Source organism: Hyperolius riggenbachi, chromosome 5, assembly GCF_040937935.1.
Source record: "Hyperolius riggenbachi isolate aHypRig1 chromosome 5, aHypRig1.pri, whole genome shotgun sequence".
In the NCBI taxonomy this organism is placed as follows: Eukaryota; Metazoa; Chordata; class Amphibia; order Anura; family Hyperoliidae; genus Hyperolius; species Hyperolius riggenbachi.
The window spans coordinates 392322908-392337036 of record NC_090650.1 but is presented as its reverse complement, the minus strand read 5'-3'; the positions used below and the strand labels follow the sequence as shown (position 1 = coordinate 392337036).

The window sequence follows — 14129 nt, the reverse complement described above, 5'->3', positions numbered from 1 at the left end:
GCCTGGCTATCAGGGGCATAAAGTGATGGTTTGCAAATTTAGGAGTGATGCAAAACAGGAAAACACGGATGCTCAGCCCCTGGAATTAAATTAAAAAAAAACTCATCTAATGGGGGGCTGCTCCTGTGGCCTCATCCAGATGGAGCTTGCCATCTTATCCACGGACATCCCGCACAGTGCTGCATCTTTGTCTGGTCTAGATGTGCCCTCATCACAATGCATGCCAGGAGATGTAGTCCATGGATGCGAGTACAAAGATGCATTGCAGCAGGAGCACCCATGATGGAGAATTGTGCAAGACTCATATGGTCGAGAGGCCACAGGAGTCTCTACCCCCCACAGCACATCATTGTGAACGTAAAATAGTGTAATTGCAAATGCTTAGTTTACTTTAAAGGACACCTGAACTAAGGATAAAGAGGCAGCCATAATTATATTCTTTTAAATACCTGTTGCCTGGCATTCCTGCTTATCACTGGCTGCAGTAGTGTCTGGATCACATGCCTGAAATTCAGGGTCTGTGGCTAAAAGTATTAGAGGCAGAGGATTCGCAGGACAGCCATACACCTGGTTTTGTTTAAAAGGAAATAAATATGGCAGCCTCCATATCCCTCCCAGTTCAGGTGTCCTTTAATTGCATAATTGTGTTCCTATCATAGTTTATAGGGCATTCCTCAAGCCAAATACTTTTTTGGTTTGTTTTAATACTCTAAGTCCCTATAAACTAAACAAGCCACACCCACAGCTTTTTAGAGTGCCTTGATACTGTGGCAAGGGCTTATGGGAGCTCAGTCTGGGCAGGAGGAGGTTACTAGCCAGAGATTTCAGAGGCAGAGGGGAGGAAGAGAGGGGACTGAATTTGTCACATTACACAAAGGCAAGCTGATAGCATCTCCAGCCCTCAGCCTGTGACAGAACATGGCTGATCTCATTGTATCACAGGAATAAATAATCATAAACTATTGAAGCTGTTTGCAGCTAGATTTGCTGTGTAAATTATCTAAACTTTAGATAAGATATATAGAAAATGTACTTGTTATAGTTAGTTTTTCATCTCGGATCCACTTTAAAGAGGAACTCCAGTGAAAATATTGTAATAAAAAAGAGCTTCATTTTTACAATAATTATATATAAATGATTTAGTCAGTGTTTTCCCACTGTAAAATCTTTTCTCTCCCTGATTTACATTCTGACATGTATCAAATGGTGACATTTTTACTGCTGGAAGGTTAGTGTATGTCACTGGAAGGAGATGCTGCTTGCTTTTTTGGCAGTTGGACCCAGTTGTAAACCGCTGTAATATCCCACAATGCAATGAGGTTCACAGACAGAAAACTGTCGGGACCATGGTCCTGACATCACAATATCAGCCATACAGAGCCCCCTGATGATTCTTTTGTGAAAAGGGAAATATTTCTCATGAGAAAAGGGGTATCAGCTACTGATTGGGATGAAGTTCAATTCTTGGTCATGGTTTCTCTGAAATTGAATTTTTTCTAACACCTTTTATGAAGGCAAAATTATAAGTGTTGCTTTCAAGAGGGCTTTTCTCACTCTTATTTCCTAGTGATTCTACCACCATAAGCTAAACTGTTAAAACAATTTAAAAGCCAAGTATTTTAGAAGTTTTAAAAGTTCATCTAAATAGAGTCAAGAGGGGATCTCTATGGGAGTTTCTGGTAGCTGTGAAGGCAGCAAATCTGCTCATCATTCCTCTGCAGATCAGGGCAGAGCTCTTCTCCCCACACGTAGCGACGTCTCACACCGTGCTGACTCTCTGTCCTCCCCAGCAACCTGCCCTGCACAGCCCCTTGCCCTTCCCCTGCCCGCTCCAAACATGGCGATCGCAGGCCCTCGGCGTCACCCTGACGGCAGCCAATCAGCCTCCGCCGGGCGCCTGACGCTATTAGCAGCAGTCTCCGCCCCCCGAGTGATTCTATATAAGGAGCCTATGCAAAGCCGGCCCCAGCTGGCTCGATCCTGTCTGACTTCACCTCCATTTCCACGCAGGCAGCGCGCGCTCTCTCTCTACCCCAGCTCCGGTTCTCCGCTTCTCGCCTCACTGACGGATTACGCAGCAGTGCTGAGCCGCTTCCCGCCCACGCCGCCACTCGGGCATATGGCAAGAGCCGCCTCGGCCATTTCTTCCTTGTGCTCCCACACCACTCTTTAAAAATTCCGCCAAAAAAGAGAAGACGATTCCCCAATTCCTTTGGGCCGTTACCTCACGTAAGTAACACGATGCGTGTATGTGTGGTTATTGTAGTGGCGCCCTCTAGCGGCGGGCGCGGCTCTGCCTCCGTCTGTGAGGTGGCTGCGCGTCACCAGGCCCGATCTCTCTCCCGGCCGCGCGCTGCCAGGGGAGACTCTGGTCACGTGACTTGTGGCCACTGCTGCGGCTTAGGCAGGCGGGTCCATAGGTGACAGGGCGGGAGATTCAAATGTCTAGCTGTCATGCGTGGGGTAACCTATAGGGGGCACTGTTGAGTATTGCCAGATGGGCTGTAGTGGGAAGGCAGTGACTAATGTGTTTAGCTTCTGTGCAGCTTTTGTCATAAAGATGGTGTCGGCATGATGGGCATTGCTGTGGTATAGTGGTTATCGCTGTCGCCTTGCAGCGCTTGGTCTCCTGTTTGAATCCCAGGCAGGTCAATATCTGCAAGGAGTTTGTATGTTCTCTCCCTGTATCTGTGGGTTTCCTCAAAGCACTCGTTTTTTCTTCCCATTTCCCAAAAACATAGATAAGTTAATTGGCTCCCCCCCCCAAAAAAAATTGGCCCTAGACTATAATACATACACTACACATACATACATACATAGACCTATGACTATGGTAGGGACTAGATTGTGAGTCCCTCTGGACAGTTAAGTGACAAGATCATGTACTCTGTACATAGCTATGGAAGATGTCGGCGCTATAAAAATACTAAATAATGGTGTTTGGATTCTTGCCAGATTATTTTGCTCCATAATGGGCAATACTTTGCTGGAACCAGTTATTTGCATGGTGCCAATCAGATTGGGAAGGTTAATGGTTGATGTATTGTAAGGCAGGGGTGTGGAAGTCAAGGGCTGAGGTCCTCACACATTTTTGGCACAGTGCAGATTAATTGATGGGACCTAATCAGGAAAGGTGTGTTTCAAGTAGCGCCCATTCAACAGTTTGTCTATTCTAAACACTGGTATGGATATGGCCCTCAAGGACTGGAGTTCAACACCTGTTGTGTACCATAATTACTGATATGGAGTCAAATTTGTAACCATGTCTTAATTCTGTCTTGTCAGATTTGTTTCCACTTGTTGCTTATGAAGGTCTGCTTGGGTAGATTTGGAAATTTTCACTGCACAAAATTTTCTATAGAACTTATAGGCTGATTGCGGCAAATAAGTATGTTCTATAAACTATTTGTAAGTTGTCACCTAAAACAGTTTTTAGTTTAGAGAAGGGGTGTCAAACTCAAATAAATCCTACACTGGGACCGATGTGGTCCAACCTCAATGTCTAGTGGCCACCTTCCTCCCTTATAAAGTTCCCAGTTCCCTACCCTATAGTTCCCTGGAGCTTAGTGCTTTCCCCCTACCTCCACACATGGCTTCCCAGGTGTTCTAGGGCTTCACATCCAATATAACTTCCCTGGTGGTCTAGAGTGGGCCAAGCATAATGCAAAGTGAGGAAACTACTTGAGGGCCAAATATATTGGCTCTGAGGGACGGATTTGTCCTGGGGCTGGAGTTTGACTTGTATGGTAGAGTGAGCGTCTGTATAGGTCTGGGGTTCCCTGAGGAGATAGTTAGGTGACAAAAATGGCAGTGAGAAGTTGTAAAATCTGGAATTGGGCTTCAGAGGCAAAGTAAAGGGAAACTTCTTATGCCTTTTTGGACAACCTACAGATGCCTTTTTGAGACATCCACAGTTCAAGTATACAACAATTTTGTCTTCCAAATCTGAGTAGCCTCATGCGAAGCTGGTGTTCAGTCTTGCTGGTTCTAGTAGTTGTTCATCCGTGTCTATCAGTGGCATCAGTGTCCTGCCACCACCAAAGGTAACCCCCCCCCCCCGGCCTGTCCACTGCTGCTGCCCAGCCAGGGTGGCCCCTGGCCCCATGTCCACCATTGCTGCCCAACAAAGGTGGCCCCACAGGGCCCCACTGTGTCTGCACCCTCATTACCCAGCCGTGCGGACTTGAAATCAGGAGCGCTACTCCTCGGGCATCCTGGTCCGAGTGAACTCTGCTGTCCGCCGCCATCATGATGCCCCTCAGCTTTCTCTCTACTTTCGTTGACAATCGGTAGCACCTGTCTTGGGAGCGTGTCGCTGTGTAGCGTCCAGTGCTGAAAATGGCAGCGCTCATATCAGCTCTCAGGCTGTTCCTCCAGTCCCACTCTTTTCTGTTCCTGCTATCAGTGTATGCTTTGCTATGCTTGTATTACGTTAACTGTACGTGTATGCTGTAATGCTGTCTTATTTTTATTTTTGCTTTTAATTGTTTTTATTTATATTTATGTACCATGCTTAACTGTATGCAATGCTGTACTCTGCTTAATGGTACGCACAAGCTGTAATGTTGTCCCATGTATGCTTGTCCCATGTCTATGTGCCATGCTTAACTGTATGCTACTTCTTGTTTCTTGAATGACCCTGTATGCGCCAAAACGAATTCCGGGTACAATCCACCGTTGTACTTGGCGATAATAAATTCTAATTCTGTTCATCAGAAAAACATGTTGAATTTAACTAGTCTACTGTCCATTAGAAGTGGACAAATGACTTGTCAAAATTGGCAAATTCTAGTTTGGTTGGAATCTGCATGAGCCAAATCAAGGATTTTTGGAGGTGTAACTAGATTTGGGAGTTGCTGAATTTATCATCTATTGAATCTGCATCTTTTTAAATTTGGATAGCACCTGTAAGTTTGTCAGACCAGGACTTATAGATCTAGTAAATGTTGCCTGTATCAGCCTTGCAAGCCAGAACAATTGTGGCAACTAAACTGATCAAAAATCTACACTTGGAAATGTTTAGTTTTTTTTAAAATATGCTTACTTGCAGTTGTAACAACCAAGCTGCAGTACATGTCTCAGTAGATGTGGCCGTGATTATCGCCTTTGTACTGTGGTGTATTCTTACCCTTTTACTCTGAAGACAGCGATGTCATGGTTTGTGGAGTATGGTGGACAGTTACATTATGACAGGTGTCCAGAGTGTAAAAGTTCTCTCCGTCTATTCTGGTGATCTAGTGTTCCTACTGATTGGGTCTGTCAGAATTGAGTTATCAGACATGTAATTACAAATGAGATTAAAACAAACTTGTTCAATGTTTTTGATAATACTGTAGGATCGCGTTATAGTAAACTTCTGGCTATAGTAAACTCTGTCCCCAAGGTCCTACTCCTGCACCTGTTTGAATATTCAATGTATGATCACTGCTGATATGTGTGTTGAAGTTTATTATAAAGGGATTCTACTAGATTGACTTGGTCTGTTGTATTAAATTTTATAATGTATGGCTATTCTCAAATTTAATGTACTGGGTTTCTGAGGTGTATGAAATCCCAAGTGGCTATGTACAAATTCAACTGATGATCAGATGGTGTCCAAGAAGAGTTTCAGTTCATTTCCCGATGGCTTTGGTTTCTGTCAGGGCTTTGGAGTTGGTGCAAAAATCTTCCAACTCAGACTCCTCAGTTTATGAAACCTCCAACTCTGATTCCGGGTACTCAAAATGGCTGACTCCTTCGTCTAATACTTACCAGGGCTGTGGATTTTGTACAAAAATCATCCGACTCGGACTCCTCAGTTTATGAAATCATTGACTCCGGGTACCCAAAATTGCTCTGACTCCAACTCGGCAGCTCTGGTTTCTGTCAGCACACTTTGCACATTGTATTATTTACTCATAGCTAGCCTGTAGGAATAATTTCTTCTAGCTGTAGTTTTGCTTTTCATTAAAAAAACTAAATTTGTATTAAAACCAGGCTCTGTCAAGCCAATGTCCCTTTCTAGTCCTTACCTGTAGTTTGAATTTAGATTTAAAGGACTTCATTATAGAGACTTTGCCAGCAAACCTTGGCAGTCGGCTTTCAGAGATTATACGCAACTTAGTTGTCAAAGTAAATATTATGAAATAAGTGCTGAAATAATTTTCCACACAGCGTCTTGCAATAAAAACCTGATGCTTAAAGCCTGCCTTACGTCATAAGGCTGGAAGGTTTTGGCTGAGGGTTCCGTTTAGTGTGCTTGTAATACTGTGACTGAATGTAGCTTTGCTTGGATCCACTGCTGGTCAGCTTGTTAGAGTGCCTCAGCTGCTTCTCTGATGACCTCATAAATGGCCACAAGTCATATTCCTTATAATTAAGTCGTCCTTGTCCCCCAGCCATGGAAGTTATTTTTGTAGCACATTCCCTTTACATAGTGGTTGTAGGAATGCTGAGCCATGTGTTCCTTTGTAAAGTAGCAATGACAGAACAGGTCCCTCATGTTTGGAGGAAATTGTGCTTTGATCTGGACACAAGGGGTAGAGCTGTAAAGTGCCAAACATGGGCCAGTTTTGCTATTGACAGTATGGGCACCAATGCCTTAACCACTTCAGGACCACAGGCTTACACCCCCCTAGTGACAGGCCATTTTTGTACAAATCGGTGCTGTGCAACTTTGTCAGCTCGCTGCATAGCCATATAACTAGGCACACAAAGGAATCTTACCTCCTTTTATTGTCTTAACAGGGCATTCTTTTGGAGGTGTCTGATCGCTCCTGCAATCCTTTGGTTTGTTTTTTTGTTTTGTTTCTTATTCAACATAAACAGACTGACTTTCCCTCTCTCCTTCCCACCCCCCTTCCCGTCCTGAATGGACTTGGACGGCGATCGGTCCTCTTCTCTGCCTCTCATAGGCATCAGCCTATGAGGGCTTCTTTCTCCTGCCACTCTGAGGAACAGCCGAGTCCCTCGTACAGCGCTGCACTAGATGACAGCGATGTACAGATGTAAACAAAGGGGGTTTCTTTCATCTTTCGTTTACTAACGGCCTGCTAGCTGCGATCTCAGCTAGCAGGCTGATCGTGGAGCTCTGTGAATCTGCAGGGACAGATCCTGCATGTGCGCGTGTGATCCCCTGCAAAACCCCATCCCAGGACTTGATGCCAATTGGTGGTAGGCAGTCGGGAAGGGGTTAAAGTGACTCAGAGCTGGAAAAATTAGTTTTATACATACCTGGGGCTTCCTCCAGCCCCATCTGCTCGGATCGCTCCCACGTTGCGTGCTCAGCTGCCCACAGCTTCAGAAACTGGCTCCCGTCACTTACGCCAGTCGGAGACAATCGAACATAAGAGAAGTGTGCGGTTTGCGGATCTCTCCAGCCGCCGCTGGAGATACGTAGAGGGCGTATTTCTCCTGCGTAGACTGACTCTGACTTAAGTGACGGGACCCAGTTCCCGAAGCTGCGGAGTGGGAGCGATCCGAGCTGATGGGGCTGGAGAAAGCCCCAGGTATGTGAGCCCTTCTGAGGGACAAGTCAAGTGACAATATACTCTGTACAGCGCTGCAGAAGAGGTCAGCGCTGCATAAATACAAAATATCAGCAAACGGCTAGCTGCCTATATTCATCACTGGAGAATACAGTTCGGTAATGCTAGGTTCTTTTGGTTTCCACTTGACTGTGGTATATTTTAGACTGCAAAGACAATAGTTTGGTCACTGTAACTGCAAATCACCAGTTTTTTTTCTAACCAGTTAGACGGATATGTGAAGCAATTTGGGGCTGCTTATCACTGATCTGATATTCATCCAGCAATGCCTACATGCAAGATAGAAAGCTGACACCTTTACAGCTGTATTTGGTGGGCTGCCTGGGAATCCAGGTGTGCGTTAAGGGGCCCATACGCCTAACTATTTTCCCGCCGAAATACGGCCGTTTTGATCAGTGATCAAAACGGCTGTGAAATCGGCGCGCACACCGCTGACAGAACGATGGATTTCCGTCCGAAATCCATCGTTCCCGTCGATCCATCCGTGCGGAAGATTTTTCTCGGTTGCCGGCGGGTCGGGAGTGCGTCGATAGCGGCGTTCGAATGCCCGACGCAATACAGCGGAGATACAATACCTGCTCCGCCGGCGCGAGTCCCTGCTGTCACCTCCCGGCTGGCATCTTTTCCACATCACGTCATCCGGCATAACTTCCTGCATCACTGCAGTGACCGCTGTCACTAGAGTGACAAAGTTTTACGTGTATGCCGGATGTGTGATGGGAGAAGATGCCAGCCGGGAGCTGATGCGGAGAAGATGCCTGGACCAGGCGGAGAAGACGGCGGTGGACCAGGGGACTCGCGCCGGCCGGAACAGGTAATGTATGCAGGGGGGCGGCAGCAGTGGCAGCTCCACAGATTGTGATCGGTTTCAGGTTGAAATTGATTAACAATCTGTTTGCAGTAAGGTGGCCATACATTCGATCCGAGAGGGATCTATCTTTTGGTCGAATCTGATGGCAAATCGACCAGTGTATGGCCACCTTTAGTAGGTTTGCTTGTCCTTTAGATCTACAGGTGTGAATGTATATGCAGCAGCATAACCAGGTGTAGTTTCCGAAGTATAGTATATATAAATGTCTATTTTAGCTGTCTGTCTTTTCCTTTAAAGCGGTATTGTCACCATAAAAATCAAATTTCAAAAGCAACTGGTCTGTGTATTAAGTGATAAAGATGCTAATTCTGCATTCAAAACTTGCAAAACTTTTTCTGCGGTTATGGTCTGGAGTTATCACATACTTCAGGAGCACTGGGCCTTTAGTAGTCAGTGCCATAACAGTTGAATGCTGGGGGGGTTCTTTTTATCTATAATATATTCCTCCTCTTCCATTTATTGCCCTGCCTAGCTTCTTATCTGAAACACCTCTGCTCACTTGTGTTTACAAGCGAGGCTGAGGTGACTCAGTGATTGGAGGAGAAAAGTGCAGTTCCTAGTATACACCTCAGTGGGAGTGTCTGAAGACTCTGGAAGGAGAGCAGCTGATTAAAGAACAAGCGACACCCATGCAAACCTAGAAATAAAAAACACATATATGTAGATATACATGTAAATGATATATATCAGATGTATTGTGCTATCCACGTAATGATTCCTGTGAATTTTATAAAGGAAAGGCAGAAAATCCTATTCTAGGCAGTGGCTATCTTGCCAAGCTAATGCTGACATCCTATCCTCCCTGACTCTTGTTTTCCCCCCTCCCTTCTCTTGCTCATTGTTTATTCATTAGCTGCCCTCCTCCCAGAGTCTTTTGTGTATTTACACATCCAATCATTGAGTCACCTCAGCCTTGCTTGTAAACACAAGTGATCAGCTAGGCAGGGAAATGTATGGAAGAGGAATATATTATAGATAAAAAGAACTCCCAGCATTCACCTTTTTGGCACTAGGGCCAGTGCTCCTAAAGTATGTGATAACTCCAAACCATAAAAGCAGAAAGTTTTGCAGGATTAGCATCTTTATCACTTAATACACTCAGACCAGTTGCTGTTGAAATTTGATTTTTATGGTGACAATACCGCTTTAATACACAATGAGCAAGAGGTGGGGGTGGGGACAAGAGTCAGGGAGGATATGATGTCAGCATTAGCTTAGCAAGATGGCCACTGCCTAGAATAGGATTTTCTGCTTTTCCTTTATAAAATTCACGGGAATCATTACGTGGACAGTGCAATACATGTTATGTAAGTAGTAGTATTTATCTACTTATGTTTATTTCTAGGTTAGCATGAGTGTCGATTGCTCTTAAAGCTTAAAAGCTGGTTTCACTTCTGTAAAATGGCATTGCCTCTGTATTAACCATTTCATTTAGTTCGATTAGTCCGCTAGATCAAATATAAACATTTTTCCAACATATCTGATCAGATTTTTATAGAAAAAAATAGTTTTTCCCTTGATCGAAAAATTCTTTTCAACTGATTCGATTATTTTGGTAGGAAAAAAAACAGGAAACTGGAACGTTTTATTGTACTATTGGTAACATTCGCGTTTGCGATTATGCTAGAGCTTTGTGGTGTGCACTAGCCCTCAGTCACATTTCCCTGGCATCATCCCAATACTTTGAATATCCCGAATTCATCACCTATCTGCTCAGTAAATAGATATTCTGTTGATGCTGTTGGTGGTTTCTGCATTTAGATTATATTTTTATATTGTAGGTCCATCATTTGTAGGTTTCTCCCTCTTATACATGGCTGGACCAACATGGTAGCCAAACTCCAGGTATCCACCTATTTGTAACTATTGAGTCAGAGAGAGGCCAACTTGCTATGGCTTTTATATCATGGTATACTTATTTGCATGTGTTTGAATTACTGAGCTAAAAGCTAAAGTACAAAATGAGATACTTTCCTAAAGAGGGAAGCCTCAGGATCCTATTGAGGCTTCCCTCTGTGCTCTGATGTACCATGTCGCTGAGCATAACCACCCCCGGAAGATTAGGGACAAGGCATTGGGGCTGCGCACCTTGCTCTTCCTTCAGCGTGGTCTTGCAATAGCCACGTAAGCATGCCCCCTGCATATGCAGTAAGCCTGAGCTGCGGGCTCCATGCTACTGAGCATGCTTAGCCATGCTTGTGTGGCTACTGCACTGCTGTGTTTGTAACAGAGGAGCGTGGCCCTGATGTCGAGGGGGTCCCTGCTCAGCAGTGGTGGGAAATTGGATAACCGAGGGAAGCCTCAATGGGATCCTGAGGCTCTCCTCTCTTCAGGTTAATATCTTATTTTGAACCAGTTTTGCATGGCTGGTTCTAGACTTTTTGCTGCCTGAGACAAACTTGTGAGGATGCACCCCTGAATTGGAATAATTGCACGGTACCCAACAATTTGCCCCACACGTTATCACTGCGGTGAACCCCCCAAAAAACACCCTCAGTACAGGTAGCCAGGTATAGGTGCCCCCAGTATTGGTAGCCAGGTACAGATGCCCCAGTATAGGTTGGCCAGGCACTCTTCACTTCCTGTTTTTGTCTTGTGCTGCCCCCAGACTTCTGCTGCCTGAGGAAGTTTCTTCACTTGGCATCATGGGCAGACTGGGCCTGGAGCATTTGCTTGGGATTGCTTTAAGTCCCAATACAGTGCTGGACAAGTCCCAGGATGCAGGTTGTCAGTTCTCCTCACTAGTGAGCACTTGCACCTAACTTTTGAGATTTTATTATTGGTGTCTTCACATAGTGCAGAAATCTTCAATTGCATCCCCAAAGGCCGTAGTCATTTTGCTAACTGTCCTTTGGAGCTGATCTAATCCATGGGATAGTCTGCCCTCTTCTAATGTAAGACAGGTGCAGAGACTATCAAAAACATTGATACGAGGGATAGAAGGTCTCACTCACGAAGAAAGATTAAACTGGGTTTATTTGGTTTAGAGAAGACACCTTAGAGAGGATCTAGTTAACATGTATAAATACATCAGAGGGCAATATAAAAGCTTGGTGGAGAAGCTTTGTCTCTGAGCCTTCACAAAGGATTATAAGACATGATCTGCTTGGAGGAAAAAACGTTTCAGCCATTTAGGAAAGGGTTCTTTACAGTAAGTGATTAAGATGTGGAATGCATTGCCACAGGAAGTAATTATGGCAAATTCCATATCTGCATTTAAAGGGGGCTTAGATGCTTTTCGTTGCATTGAAATACATTCATGGCTACAATTACTAGGTAATGCCCTATGATGTTGATCCAGGGATTTTATCTGGTTGCCATCTGGAGTCTGGAAAGAATTGTTACCCTTTTGGGGCTAATTGGACCATGCCTTGTTAAGGGTTTTTCGCCTTCCTCTGGATCAACAGGGATATGTGAGGGAGCAGGCTGGTTTTGTACTGGTTAAACTTGGACGTATGTCTTTTTCAACCCAAATAACTAGGTAACTATGTAACATGTTTTTAGAACATGTGAGAAAATTAGCATGGCCAGACACAACTCACATCCAGTACGTTGGGGCAGTAGTTCCTAGTGTGGATAACAATAGCTCAGGTACCCTTCGATGCACACCTACTAGGTGAACTCCATAACAGTGAATTCATGCTGTTCAAACTTTCCTAGATAGTTTTAATAATTTATACATATTCCATTTTATTTATATATTTATCACAACCTACAATAACATTCCATTATAGTTTATTTCAAGGGACCGGGCCAAGTAGTAGTACTGTATTAGAAGTTTGCTATATCAGAATTATTCACACAGGTGCATTGTCTGGACCTGGGTAATGAGTTTATTATAGTCAGAATTACCGACTACAGGTTCTACTGTATAATTCACTATGACTAGCCAGTGTTGTCCCCAGAACTTTTTTCCAGCCGGGTGGCATGAAAAAGTAGCCGGGTGGGGCGAGATGAGAATGCAGGGCCAGTGGTTCTGTGACCGACTCGGCTTACCACATAGGAGGAGGTGAGCCGATGACAGCCGGGTGGTCATCAAAACTAGCCGGGTGGAGCACCCGGCTAAAAGAGCCTGGGGTAACACTGCTAGCTGAAGTACCCCACAGGCTTCTAAAGTATCCCTTGGGGCACATGTACTGTGTTGAGACCCTAGGCAGTGATTACTGTAGGCTGTTTCAAGCACCTTGTACTATGGCATAATTATAGCCTTTAACCACATTACCCACGCCCGTACGAATTTCTCCGTCCTTTTCCATCCTTTAACCCCCAGGGACGGAGAAATTCGTACTTTCCGCGCTCCCGCTCGTAAACACGCCGCCGCCCGCTTGCCCGGAGATCAATGAACGGGAAAATCCATTCCCGTTCATTGATCTAAGCCCCGCAATGATCCGCTGCTCTCCGATGGGCAGCGCGATCATTGTGAAAAAAAACACTCACAGCCTCCTAGTAACGCTCGCAGGTCGCAATAAACAAAAAGTTACTGTTGCCATCTTGTGGCCAAATAGTAAAACTACACCCTAAGCATTTTTTACATAGAAATAAATTAGTGTTACACAAAAAATTAACTCATTACTAGAGTTGGGCCGAACCTCCGATTTTAGGTTCGCGAACTTTCGCGGAAGGTTCGGTTCGCGTTAAAGTTCGCGAACCGCAATAGACTTCAATGGGGATGCGAACTTTGAAAAAAAAAAAATTATGCTGGCCACAAAAGTGATGGAAAAGATGTTTCAAGGGGTCTAACACCTGGAGGGGGGCATGGCGGAGTGGGATAGATGCCAAAAGTCCCCGGGAAAAATCTGGATTTGACGCAAAGCAGCGTTTTAAGGGCAGAAATCACATTGAATGCTAAATGACAGGCCTAAAGTGCTTTAAAACATCTTGCATGTGTATACATCAATCAGGTAGTGTAATTAAGGTACTGCTTCACACTGACACACCAAACTGTTCACTGAACAGAACAGGTATGCAGTGGCGGGTTCACTGAACAGGTATGCAGTGGCAGGATCAATGAACAGGTATGCAGTGGCAGGATCAATGAACAGGTATGCAGTGGCAGGATCACTGAACAGGTACGCAGTGGCAGGATCAATGAACAGGTACGCAGTGGCAGGATCAATGAACAGGTACGCACTGGCAGGATCACTGAACAGGTACGCACTGGCAGGATCACTGAACAGGTATGCACTGGCAGGATCACTGAACAGGTATGCACTGGCAGGATCACTGAACAGGTATGCACTGGCAGGATCACTGAACAGGTATGCACTGGCAGGATCACTGAACAGGTATGCAGTGGCAGGATCAATGAACCGGTATGCAGTGGCAGGATCAATGAACAGGTATGCAGTGGCAGGATCAATGAACAGGTATGCAGTGGCAGGATCAATGAACAGGTATGCAGTGGCAGGATCAATGAACAGGTATGCAGTGGCAGGATCAATGAACAGGTATGCAGTGGCAGGATCAATGAACAGGTATGCAGTGGCAGGATCAATGAACAGGTATGCAGTGGCAGGATCAATGAACAGGTATGCAGTGGCAGGATCAATGAACAGGTATGCAGTGGCAGGATCAATGAACAGGTATGCAGTGGCAGGATCACTGAACAGGTACGCAGTGGCAGGATCACTGAACAGGTATGCAGTGGCAGGATCAATGAACAGGTATGCAGTGGCAGGATCAATGAACAGGTATGCAGTGGCAGGATCAATGAACAGGTATGCAGTGGCAGG

The 14129-nt window shown here is 45.0% G+C and overlaps 1 protein-coding gene across 2 annotated transcripts in view; it reads left to right on the top strand.

Moving 5' to 3' along the window:
• Positions 1-1942: 1942 nt before the first annotated feature.
• Positions 1943-14129, top strand: part of AZIN1 (antizyme inhibitor 1) — a 77354-nt gene continuing 65167 nt past the window's right edge. Inside the window, exon 1 of one of the 2 annotated variants that reach the window (XM_068237763.1) lies at positions 1943-2229. The gene's annotated coding sequence lies outside the window, so the exon portion shown is untranslated. The remainder of the gene's footprint in view (positions 2230-14129) is intronic. The other variant, XM_068237761.1, reaches the window with a different exon arrangement.